We start from the raw sequence: 12,377 nt of genomic DNA on the forward strand, positions 1-12,377 counted from the left end.
AAAAAGAAAATCCATCATTTGACCTGTTGACCTTTTGGTGTCGACCATTTGTCCTGTCAACCATTTAGATTCGACCAGCTGACCTACAACCGACTTCTGGGTCATCTTCATCCTCCTCTCTGTCCTCGTCATCCCCGTAGTAGTCCATCCCAGTTTGGTCGTCCAACGTTGCCAAATCTGGATCCTGATCTAGTAGTGGATCCTCATTATACTGAGAGTATGGCTGTATGTAGAAAGGGTCAGAAGACCGACTTTGCGTTGGTACCTGAACTCGAGGTTTCTTACCAGGGGGTTGCGGGTCCCTAGACCCTGAGGGAGTAGCCCAGTCAGGGGTATAGGAGAGGAAGTGTTCTGGATTCTTGGCATAGAAGTCTGCTAGGGATGACATTCTAGACATAACTCTGTCTATATCCTCACTGGACCATTCTTTAGAGCTGGGGATTACCCTTTCTTGCGAGGGTTTCCCTGCAATATCTTGACTGGACCTATGGGCTTGTGCAGGAGTCTTGGTAACAGAAGACTGTGAACTGTCCTTATGTTTCTGTGGTGCAGAAGAAGGCTGAGAATGTTTCTTCTGCTGTTTTCCCCCCTCCCCGTGAGTGGAAGAGTGCTTCCCTGGTGTTTTCACCTTCATGGATTTTTGCCTTCTGGCGTCGAGATTCGGGTTGGTACCCGGGAGCAGCCGTCGTGCATCTGCTGACGCCGACTCCTGGAGTGCGGCCTGGGGATGGTGGTCGGCTTCGTCTTCGGACGATCGTACGTCCATGACTTTGGTGAGTGAGGCACTCTTGGCAACAGTGAATGGCTGCCTGGTGTCATGTGGCGATCTTGACCGAGAACGCCCAGAGGACACCGATTCAGTGGACTGTTCTCTTTGTGCCTCTTTCCGAGAACTCGACACGCGCGTTGAGTCTCGGTTGGTATTCGAGTGTTTAGTGGAAGTGGTGTGGGTAGCGCTCGTGTTGCCGGGTTTCTTCCCCATAGCTGCCCTGCCGGGCAACCTTCCGAGGTCGGGGACTTGCGCTTGGCTGTCTTTCCACGCCACGTTGCCCTCGCCTTCTGATAGTATGGCGTCTCTGCCATCACTGAAGGCGCCCTCCGCTTCCATGGCCTCTTGTTGCCTGGCGTGTTGGGCCCAACGTTTGGTCGAACGGTCCTTTAGAGTCTTAGCCTTGAACCGGCTACAAGCTCTGCAGTTCGCCTCGGGGTGGTCCCTCGGCAAGCAGAGGTTACAGATGGCATGTCTGTCAACCCAAGGGTACTTGCGGTTGCACTTGGGGCAAAATTGGAAAGGGGTACCCTCCATACGCACCCTGTGGCAGCGGGCTAGTGTGTAGGAATATACATATATATATGAATATAAGTGAGTGAAGAGTATGTACCACCACCCACTCTCCTTGTACAGGGCCGAGGCCAGAGGCCTTCCAAGGCCTGGGGCGCGGCCAGAGGCCTTCCGAGGCCCAAAGTCCGTCGTGCATCTCTCGACGGTAGTTTTCTTCTCCGGGCCGGCGTCGAGCTTCAAACTTTGATGACTCGACGTGGGTATGGAAGAAACAGGGAAATATTCTAACTTTTAGCAAAATTATGGCTAAAGCCAGGGAACTCCACGGAATGCTTCCGACCAGTATGGTGGAAAAAACAATCCAAGGATCCTACACGCGTGAGGGATCATGGGTACAGTGGATGTCACACTAGGGATAGTATTACTGGCACGCCCAGTGTCTACGCCCATTTTCGAGTTTCGAAAAACAAACTGTAATACTCTGCAGCTTCCACTAGATGTCGGCCTATGCACAGCATGTGATCTAAGCAGATTCCACAAGCCTCAGAAATAATATATATATATATATATATATATATATATATACACACACACACACACACACAATATTGCCTCATCCTATATCGAAATTGAAAATATATCAATATATCTCCAAAACTGGATATATTGCCCACCCTACGAGAACCTACCTTTTGCAGGGTGAATGGACCATAGTTTTCCAAGGTTGATCAAATGGGCACAACATAGAATGTTAACAGTAACAACTGTTGCAGTGATTTTTATAAGATAAAATGTATAGCAAGCAATTTATTAAAAAGGTCTTAATTCAAAATGTGAATGGCTAGATCGAATACCCATTAATCTTAATCCTACCGACCGGCTGGCCCACTACTGGAGTTCCAGGAAAACCTGCTCCACCTAGTAGGAAATAACCTGAAAAACACCACTAAATCCCTACTACTAGGTGACCTAAACCTTGGCCTCAACGGCCCAAAAGACAAACAATCCAAATCTCTTGCCAAAGCTCTTCATGACCTGGGATACATGCAACAAATTTCCAACCCCACCCACGCCATAGGATGCACTCTAGACTGGGTAGCGGATCATAACTGTAATGTAGACATGAGCTCCAACACCCTTTCCCCCTGGACGGACCACCACCTCATTAATTTCTCCATTCCATCCACCACTAAAACCACTACACCCAACACTCCCTCACCTGTTTTAGCCAGACGCACTCGTAAAATAACAAAACAAAAAAATATCCTACCATTCTTAGAGATTCCAGCCCTCAGGCCCTCATTCTCCAAGGACCCCCTTGCTCTTGCAGTACTCTACAACTTGACTATCAAAAAAAGCAATCAATGCCATTGCCCCGCTAGAAAACAAAGAGAGCAAAAAGCCAAATACACGACAACTCTTGGTTCACTACTGAACTCAAGGAACTACGCGCTCTCAAACGTCTGTCTCTCACCAAGTGGCAATCCGATCCACAGGACAGCACCCTACTTGCCTACAAGAAATTCGCCTGACAATATAAAAAAAGCCATCACTGCAGCTAAATCCACTTCCTATAACACCAGATTTGCTAACGCCAAATCCGAATCAAAAGGAACTATTTGCTATATTCAAGGAAATGGCCACCCCAGCCACCACCACCCAAGATCTCATAAAAAAGATAAAACCTGGTGCTCAAGCATCCAGTCTGCCATGCTCAACAAAATAGACCTTCTACAAAGCAAAATCAAATCCCACTACAACGCCTTGCCCAAAGCCAAGCTGCCTACCCCACCATCGGAAAACCCTCACTCCCTGCAGAACAAAATGCTCTTCTCCTTCAAAGATGTGTCGGAACCTGAAGTACTATCCATACTCAAAAACATAAAACTCTCAAATTGTAAAGGAGACGCCTGCCCATCAAAGATTGCGCAGACACCCTAACACCCTTCTTGGCAGCATTCATAAATGCATCTTTCGCCTCCAGTATTGTCCAACCTTGCCTGAAGGAGGCATGGGTTTGCCCTCTCCTGAAGAAACCATCTCTAGACCCTGCCTCTCCTAACAACTACAGACCCATCACCACTGTGCCCTTCCTGCTAAGAATCCTAGACAGAGCTGCATACATACATATCCAGCAATCTCTGGAAGAAAACATCATCCTAGGTAAGAGGCAATCAGATTTCCGCCCTGGTCACAGGATCAAAGCTGCCCTACTGGACCTTAAGAACCAACTAGGTGAAATCAAGGATGAAGACAGACCAGCACTGCTCCTCCTTCTCGACGTGTCTGCAGCGTTAGATCTTATAGACCACAAGACACTGCAGACAAATCATGAACTCAGCCTATTTCTCACCAGAAGCCACTGGCCTGGGTTTCCTCCTTCCTTGAAGGGAGCGCCGAGAGCCATGAAGGTTTTCTCTGAGCAGCCCACACTACCATACACTGCGGAGGGGTTCCTGTATCTCTCCCACTCTGTACAATCTCTTCACTGTACCTCTCTTCAATGAAGTGGACAATCTCGGCATAGCCTACACCAACTATGCTGATGATACACAAGTACTCCTTCCTCTCACTGGCGCATACAGAAGAGACGACAAAACATTATGCAAAACCTACGCCACTATCCAACCCTGGATGGCAGACAATGCTCTATGCCTCAATGGGGATAAAACCAAACTCCGCATTGTAGGCCCCAAGGAAACTTGACAAACAGTAGAACTCCTTTACTATAGACAACAGTCAAATCCCTGTCTCAGCAGCAGTCAAAACCCTTGGAGTGTACATAGACTCCACCCTTTCAATGACACGTCAAGTTAGTGCCGTTGCGTCCTCAGCTGCCTTCACAACCAAACTAATCAATGCTGTCAAACCATGCCTATCCACTAGTAACTGCCTCTCCATAGCCAGGGTGAACATTGGAGCCAAATTGGATTACTGTAACTTGCACCTCGTCCAAAAATCTTAACAGACTTCAAATCATTCAGAAGAATGCCCTTAGAGTGGCCTTCAGCATTCCCAAAAGGGAGCACATCTCCCGCGCTGGACACGATGCTCACTGGTTCCCGGTCAAAGAACGGATACTCTTCAAGACACTTGCCATCATCCATAATTGCCTCTCACTTACAGCCCCCCCTTACCTTGCTGAAAAAGTAATCAGAGCTACCTCCTCCAGACCCAAAAGGTCACATCACTCCAATCTGCTCAAAATCCCCTCCTTCAAAAGGGCCAAATCAGGAGGTGCCAGCTTTGCTGTCCTGGGCCCCAAACACTGGAATTCCCTCCCCACTACCCTGCGAAATGAGACCTCGCACCTAGCATTCTGCAAATCTCTCAAAACTGTGCTCTTCAATTAGTTCACTACTGGGCCCAAATGCCTACCCTCTCCTCCAAACCGGGGAAGGTCTCCTGCCATCAGACTAGCACTGGGCATTCTTGTTTCCTACCTGAACCTTTTGAGCCTGTAACTCTGCCATTTCTGTACCAACAGCCATCTGTCTGGCATTAGGTTCAATGTAACCAAGAACCACAGACATGCGCTCATATCTATTGTCTTTGTAACCAAGTAAGCACAGCTATAACAGCACCATGATGCCCCAGGGCCGCTTTGGGAACTTTATAAATGTAAATAAATAAAATAAATACTCTTCCTCCACTACGTCCTTTGTTACAAGGGCGACGGCCTACCTCACGTGAAAATAATAGTATAAAAAAACCTGAACTCAATGGTGAAGAAAAAGAAAACCTATTTGACCAACCGCAGGCTCCTTGAACAGTGTGGTTCTCATTAGGATTATGGGGGTAATGGTATATGTAAAGACGGCCTGCCTATTTATGGACCTCGCATTATGCGGTTATACCACAGCAGGATGCAAAATGTGCACTCACTGCTAGCTATTCATAACCGACTTTCGGTGAGTAAGCTATGGTGTGTCGTGTGCCAGTTTAGGCTGGTTGGTAGCTTGCAACTTGACATTGTTACTCCTGGCCGCAGTATTCTATGGTCAAATGCATTATTGTTTTTAACTCCAAAAGCGCTTACCTTCAATACAGGAAAAAAGTTGTTATATTTGGACATTGAAATGGGATGAAAAACACCTTTGCCACGTACTGTATAAGAAGGGTCAATAATCCTGTGAATTATATTTACAATGGTACAGTTTCAGTCCATCCACCAGTGACCCAATCATTGCCATCCTCAAAACGAAGGTGGACATTTTTTTAAAAGAGAAAAAATTATCTAAAATACTACATGCACTAATGCAGCAAATTCAGACATTACTGTTGGTATAGACGTAATGATGTGGAGTCATAGAATTACAGCATGGGGTCTGATCTTTTAAGGGGGCCTGTAAAACAGGAGAGACACAGACTCAATTGTTATAAAAAACCTTTATTTACTAGAATGCTGGTGTTGGTGGAATACCTAACTGGCACCAACTCTAAAGGGATGGTTCCCTCTAAGGGACATCGAGGTCTGAAAGTCCAAAACCAAAATCTGTCAAAACCTTTGTTTGCCCTCACTGTTTAATAAAATATGGTAGGAAGTCTCTAGAAAAATAGTGATTCAATAGTGATTCAAAAAAGAAATCTTATATCAAGGTTGGTTTTAGGTGGTCTCACCAGGTGTGGCTTGGTCAGTGTCATCAAAGCTTGGCACAATCAAAAAAAGGTTGTGTGTTAACCCTTCTACACAAAGTTCTTGCACTCTGGTCAAGCAACTCCCAATTTATTTATTTCCTGGGGATTCTCTTCCCCAAGCTTCAATCCTTCCAAGTTTCAGACAAACCAAAAATAGAACGGTTTCTTTGAGGCTTCTCAGGGTTTCCTTCCTCAAGCGTATGCCTCCTTGTCCCACCAAACAAGTATTCACCTTTGTTAGACCTCTTAGGGTTCCCTTCCTAAAGCTCAGGCCCCTTCAGTTCCAAACGCAAGTTCCGTTTAACACAACAATTCCTCTTAGGCCTCAGGGTTCCCTTTCCAAAGCCGTTAGGCAGAATAATGTGCAGTGCCCTTAGGGACCACTACACACAATTAAGACCATAGGTGGCAATACAGGTTTTTACCTTTGGTACAAGCCTGTACTACTTTGTCAGAGTGGTAGCAGTGGCGGAGCAGCCAGGCTTATCTCAAGAGTATATGAGCAGTAGCAGAGATTACACAAAGGGACCACAATTACTGTGACTCAAGCAAACACTGACTCAAGGTTTCAGGTAGAAAAATAAGTACATTTATTTTTAAACCATTTGTTATAAACACAACACTTCTATTAAACTTAAACACAAATCACACGTCAAATATGCTACAACTAACCAATTCACTTTGTACAGTATGTCTCAAGGTAAGTACCCTTTGTTTGAATGAACCGGTGTTATGAACAAAACATGTTACCGTGAATACGATTGCGATCACTTTTTGACAGTTCGGTCTACTAAATAAACGCGTATCCGTGACATGAAATGCTACCGGGGCAAAAACACACTTACCACCTCAGATACCCAGAGGGCAAGCAACATTTTGGTTAGGCAGACAGAATCGAGAAACACTAGAGACAAGAGTTCAAAAGTCAAAGGGCCAGAGCCAGGGTCAAGTGACACCGGGGGCCTGTTGCCAAAGATCACACAGTCAGATAGTTCACGATTCAACGTAGCCAAGAGTACTTCGATATTGTCAATGTTCAGAAGCAAAAGTTATAAGAAGGAGGGAAGACAAGGGCAAGCCTTGGAAATGAAGAAAAGGGGTTCACCCAGTTTCCTCAAGCAGAACACAGTACCTTATTCCAATGGTGCAGCTGGTGCCCTGGCAGTTGTTCCTGTTGGTTTCCCGCAGACCCACGATTCCTGGAGCTATGTTGTGAAGGAGGACATCTGAAGGGGGTCTGCACCACACAGGGATGAAGCCGGCAGCAGCGACAACGAATAAAAGGTGCGCTACTTAAAAAGACAGGAGAGGCTCTTCAAATGGCTTTCCGGACCACTACAGCCAGGTGCAGCGATTTCGACCAAGGAAGAGGATCCTCTGGCTGTAGAAGATGAGCTGGTTATCCCCACTAGGCCCAAGGGAAGAAGACTCCGAACTGGATCTTCTCTTAGTCGTTGAAGGGTAGATAGCTCAGGACTGCAGCAGGGCTTCACTGGGACGGGATAGTTGCAGCAGCCGTCGTTCTCTCCACTTCTCTGCGGTTCCTTGTAGTTCCAGTGGTGACTCGCTGACTTCTAGCCCAATAGACCTGCCTTTTATGCGCAAAAACCCCCATTCACAAAGCCTGGTGGACAACCACCTCAGCCAATCATGGCAAAGTGCGACTTGGGTTTCCTAGGATACCCTGTGCAGGGGGTGACTACACCCCTCCCTCACTTTCAGCCCACATGGACACCCAGGCGCCTGGTGGAGGGCTTCTGAGCAGAAGCCTGCCAAAAGACGGTGAACAAAGAAGGCAAACCTAGTTTGCCGCGCAAAGTAAAACACAAGAAGGACTTTAACAAAAAGAAATGGCGAATAAACCCAACCGGAGCCAAAAGAAAGACGATTTGGTCCAGCGAGTTTATGTTCGAGGCTAATATAATAGCCAAGAACAATACCGCATTTATGTAATATAATCGCGGTAGGAAAGTTAGAGTGGATACCACTGCCACCAGCCAAGTCTAAATGTTAAAAGAGCGAAACAATGCTCTAGGAGGTACAGATAAAAAAGGGATACAAATTAACCCTTTCCAGTACTCCATGGAAGATGGGGTGTACTGGATCTGTGGTAGATTGACTAAGTAGAGTTAATGGCAACTTTACCCTTTTCTGGGGGACTGGTGTCAGCCTCAGAAATGGAGTTGGGGGAAGTCTCGAAGACCACCCTGTGCCACGACATACAAAAAGAAGGGGGTTACTGAAGTGGTGTACTTCAGAGTCCACAATCATAAAAACAGAGAAAGACACATGGCAAAACATAGGTAAGAGTGGGGGAAAAGCTCACACTCTTACCAAGTGGAAAAAAGAAACTCCAGAAGTCCAGCAAAGCTGTCGGGGGACTCACTAGGTGAGGGAAATTAGCCATAAATGAGAATTCTCCTTTACACAAGCTTATGCCCCTTCAGTTTCAAACACAAAATTCAACTGGTCAGGAAGTTGTCTTTTACTACAGTTCCTTTCACACACACAACCTTCTCCTGGGGTAAAATCAGAGATGCGAAAACACTATGTGCTTTCTCCATCCTAAGCACGACCACTCTGATCCTTGGCCCCTCTCAGCATTTCCTGTACTTGCTTTTCTTCTATCCTCTCATCTTCAGGTGCTTCCTGCACCCCTTTGTTATCTTACACTTTGCTGTGCACACTTGACCCTTCTTTGGCTTTCTCTTTCACCGTGTCGTGCCCCTGGCACCTTCCTTTGATTCACTTTCTTTACTCTACCTCTTGCACATTTACTTCTTCGTGCACCCTTAAAGCTGTCATTTTCCTTATTGTGCCTCTTGCACACTTATTTCGCTCTTCAATGCTCACTTGCACCTTTCCTTTACTTTCGGGTCACTCGCTCACTTCTTACACTTCAAGCATTTTGCTTTCTTTCTGATCTTAGCGCCTTTCTCTCGCTTTACATTCACTTTGTTTTTCCTCTTGATTTCTGCTCCGTGCCACTTGCTAAATCTGTCTCTCTCTTGCCGCATGCTCCAGAGTTTCTCCCGCTTAAAGACTTGAAACTCACTTGGTAGCGTTGCACTGGAAAGCGGTCTCTCCGGGCATATGGGATCGAGGTCAGGGTCTCACCACCTGGTCTTCAGACCCCGTTGGGACCGGCACACGTCCCAAAGGAAGAAGCACTTTTCCGCACACCACCAGCAGAACACAGGCAGCCACGCTCCGGCATCCTAGACACAATGCAGCCAGCATCTCGGCACACTGATTTCCAGATCCTCCAGGCTTCTATCTGTAGCTCCCTGGCTTCTTTGCTCCGTTCAGGATTCACAGCTCACTCCCTGGATTGTGAAACACCACACCTTTTATACTTAGAACTGGGTGTGAGTAGTCATTGTTAAATTCCTGACCCTGCCTGACTATTAATGGGACAGCCTGATGGTAGTAGGTGGCAGTCTCCCTTCTGTTTCTCAAGGTGTTTCTTGCAGGTAATCATCACTACTCTCGGTTGCCTCTTCTTCCCAGTATTAGTCGGAAATGTGGAGGGGGAGACGGAATGGGATTGAAAATATCCCACGAAGGCGGAGAGGGATCTCTCCCTCAGGTATTCTACCATGTGCCACACTTAGATGGAATGGTAAATGGTAGCATGTGCCTCACTTAGATAGAATTATGATTAGTAGAATATCCCTCACTTAGATAGAATTGTAAATGATAGCATGTGCCACATTTAGATGGAATTGTGAATGGTAGCATGTGCCGCTCTCATATAGAAATGAGAATGTTAGCACTTCCCATACTTCATATTGGAAGCAGATGCATCACTCAGATGAAATCTTGAACATTAGCCAGAGTCAGTTCTAGATAGTAATGCAAATGTTAGCATGTCCCACACTTGGGTGGAGATGCGAACATTAGCTTGAATCGCACCGTTAGAAATGCAAATGTAAATGTTAACATGCCCCCTGTATCACTGTGTACCCTGCTTTCTTGTTCGCCATGCTGTTGCTATATATCCGCATCCCCCCTCATGTCGCTGTAAACCCAGCCCTGTCTCTATACGTCTGTGTGTCGCTGTGTTCCCTGCCACCCTGTTCACATGCCTGGTCTCGGGCGCTTCAAAGATAACCATCTTGTCACACCACTATGCTTACTCTCTACTATACACCATCATACAACTAGAGCACAGCTATACCCCTGATTAATTCGGCCTAGCTGTTCACATACGAATACAACCGCATGAAGACCTCATCACCCTAATAAAATTCAGCTAGCCGAGCACATTCCGGCCTTGTTGCTCACATACGAGTCCTTCAGGCCTAACGCAGCCAGAGCCCAGTCTGGGTGTCCACCCACCAGGCTGCACGCATTCGACTGATATCTTCAGTACCACACCTAATGCTAGGATGCAGCTAGGATGTAGCTACCATCCGGCATTCACATCAGCTGCACACAGACTACCTCTCTCTACGGACCAGAACTACGGTTCCCAAGGGCGTTCAACCTACCAGCGCCTTGAGGTCATACCAATGATATATAGAGCGCTATATGAATGCCAAGTAACAACATTCTCCTTGTAATCCCTCGTGACCCTCCCCTCAAGTGATCCTCCCTCGCTTGCCCACCCACAGGGTCGGGATCCAAAAGCAATGGCCCTTCTCTGGGAGATAACCGTCAGGTTACTCACAGGCCCCATATGTTCTATACTCTCGAGCTGGTCACCAAAGAATATTTCCCAAGAACCCTTAGTGCTAAAGTGAAAGTGAGAAATGGCTTGGTCCAGGCCCCTTCCAGATAGCCACATCAGCCCTGCCTCACAACCTAATGTCCTGTTCTTCCTACAGACCCACACTCAGTTGCCTTGTCCCGCCTTCAGCAGGGCCGAGCTCCCGAGACCCACACCCAGATGCCTGCATCTCTACATCCCAACCGAAGGCCACACAGAGATGGTCCCATCTAGTCCTCCCTCTAGACCCACACCCAGATGGGCCCATCCAGACCTCCCTCCAGACCCACACCTAGATGGCCCCATCCAGCCCTCCCTCCAAACCTAGTCACCCTGACCCTCCCTTCAGGCCAACACCAAAACGTGGGCGTCACTTTCACCAGACCCACACTGAAAGGACCCAATCTATGAGGACGCATCTCTCCCTTTCAGGACCCATGGAGATGCCACAACACTTCCTCCAGACCGAGAGGCCCTGATGCACCACTCCACACCCAATGGCCCCATCATCCCTCCACACCCAAGTGCTCCAACATTCGCTTTAGATTCACATGCCACTATCCTCCTAACTCACACCCAGATGCTCAATGCCTACCTCCACATGGCCCCACCCCACTCATACCTATACCCAGTTGCTTCACCCCTCCTTCCAGACCCACACCCATTTTCTCCACTTTATTGCTAGACACCCCCACTTATCTTCTCCGTCCCTCCAGACCCACATCCAGATGCCCATCCTCTCCTCGGTCCAGAAACACAGATTGTTTTGTCCACCCCCAGATGGCTCACCCTTCCCTCCTGACCCAAACCTAGTTTTCCTGACCCTCCTTCTCTCCCTCCCTCCTTCCTTACAGACCCTCATGCAGTCGACTCATCCCTCCCTCCAGATCCACATCCCATTGCCTCATCCCTCCCTCCAGACCCACACGCAGAAGGCCTTTTATACCCTTGATCCAAATCCACACCCAGCTGTACTCTCTGCCCCCTAGTTAGACTCAGTTGCAGTCCTTCCCTCTAGACGCACATCCAGTTGCCTCACCATGCCCACCACATGGCTGCATCCATCCCTCCCTGCAAAACACCACCTAGATGGCTCCCTATCGCCCACACTGTAGACTCACACCCAGGTACTCCATTCCTTCCTCTGGAACCACACCCAGATGCCACATCTCTATCCTCAAACCTACATTCCTCGTGCCTCCAGACACTCATCCCTCCCACCATACCGATGCCCTCATTCCGACCCACATTTCCCATGCCTCCCTTCTTACCTACATGCCACCACAACGCCATTCACACCCAGATGTCTTCATCCCACCAGTCAAGCGCAGAAGCCCCCATCCCTCCTTTCCGGACATTTGTGCCACCATCCCTCAGTTCATACCCAGATTCCCCCCCCCCCCAGAGCCACACCCAGGTGCTCTAGCCTTTACTCCAGATTCACATGCCACATTCCTCCCTCCATACCCACACACACAGATGCCACATCCCTACCTCTAGACCTATACTCAGATTCCTCCATCCCTTCTTCCAGATCCAAACCTAGATGCTGCATCCCTCCCGCTATGCCCCGTATATAATCCACCCTAACCCAGTCATGCGCCCTCATGCCTGCTTCCAGACACACACTCAGATGATCCTTCCCTACCGCCGCACAGGAAACAAAAAATACAGTTGAATAGGTCCAAAGAAAATATGCTCAAAAAATACTCCTACTTATTGTGACCCTCTGCATGCATAAAGAAT

The 12,377-nt window shown here is 47.7% G+C and overlaps 1 long non-coding RNA gene across 2 annotated transcripts in view; it reads right to left on the bottom strand.

Annotated features, from left to right (window-relative positions):
• LOC138583237 (uncharacterized) overlaps positions 1 to 12,377 on the bottom strand; it is a 46,083-nt gene that overhangs the window by 12,300 nt on the left and 21,406 nt on the right. The window lies entirely within an intron of this gene.

This window comes from Ambystoma mexicanum, chromosome 3q (assembly GCF_040938575.1).
Source record: "Ambystoma mexicanum isolate Mex_15411 chromosome 3q, UKY_AmexF1_1, whole genome shotgun sequence".
Taxonomy (NCBI): domain Eukaryota; kingdom Metazoa; phylum Chordata; class Amphibia; order Caudata; family Ambystomatidae; genus Ambystoma; species Ambystoma mexicanum.